The sequence below is a fragment of the Acyrthosiphon pisum genome, chromosome X, assembly GCF_005508785.2.
Source record: "Acyrthosiphon pisum isolate AL4f chromosome X, pea_aphid_22Mar2018_4r6ur, whole genome shotgun sequence".
NCBI lineage: Eukaryota > Metazoa > Arthropoda > Insecta > Hemiptera > Aphididae > Acyrthosiphon > Acyrthosiphon pisum.
In genome coordinates, this window is record NC_042493.1 from 77641749 (window position 1) to 77642909 (window position 1161).

Here is a 1161-nt window from a genome sequence, read left to right on the forward strand (position 1 = left end):
TATTTAAGACTGAACCATTTTTAATTTATCACTGAAAAAAATTTTTTTTGAGGAAATATTTAATTTTTTTAAAATGTATAACTTTCTTGACTCACTCTATTTGTGATGCTTAATGAATATTAAGAGGACGCTACCCATATATTTGTTGTCTCCGTCTTACACAAACACATGATATAGCAAATTGTTGTTCATTAGTTTCAATAGTGGGTCATAATAGGTATTTCTATCTTAAAGTAATATATAACATATTATTATACCGAGGTTTAACTTTAAGCTTAGGTACCCAGACAGCATTTTGTAATGATAATATTATAAGAGTATTATAATAACGTTATACTAATATTATTCGTTATTATAATGTTATAATAATATTATTAAACAAAAAATTGCTGTCTGGGTACCTACGTTAAACATTAGATGCGAAAGTATAAACTACGACAAATTGTGCTGAAGAATGCTGATAACCCATTAAATAAGAAAAATCATTGGTATCGAAGACAATAATTGAAAAAAATCCAAGTGGATTTGATTTAAAATTATAATTGGTTATACAATATATTATATAAGTACCTAAAGGTTATAACTAATAATATATATAATTTATTTTACAGGATGTATAACTTATAAGAGTACTGATTAGATTTGGGATTAGAGGAGCTGAGTATACTTATTCGATTTAATTTATTTCTACCAACAATTTTATTTAAAAAAAGAGCATTTTCGATTGACCTTTTTTTTAAATTTATCATTATAATTTATAAACTAGTTAAAGAAAAATAAAAACAGTAATATAAGGGTTGTCAGGTGTGGGGTTCGAATCCACGCTCCCGTTTGGGAACCAGAGCTTAAATCTGGCGCCTTAGACCGCTCGGCCAATCTGACTGCATGAAAAAATGTCTACAAGCAAATCAAATTAAATTTTTATGAACGTTTGAAGTTCATATTTTTACAAGATTGGATATTCACTCGATGATTTCTCATGTAGCGATTTTGTTAAGATAATGTAAATAACCTATTGCCATGTTAAATAGATTTCAAATTATCATCAACTGAAAATGTTATATTCTACAAGTTACTTAAATTAAAACCTATCTACCTATTGTTTATTATTAGGGCAGTGGACTTATAGCATTTGCATATTTATTTTGCACAGTCACAAAA

General features: G+C 27.0%; 1 non-coding gene across 1 annotated transcript; it reads right to left on the reverse strand.

The window, feature by feature from the left end:
* Positions 1–798: 798 nt before the first annotated feature.
* Positions 799–882, reverse strand: TRNAL-UAA. The gene has a single exon. It is a non-coding gene; the product is annotated as a tRNA-Leu (tRNA).
* Positions 883–1161: the final 279 nt, after the last annotated feature.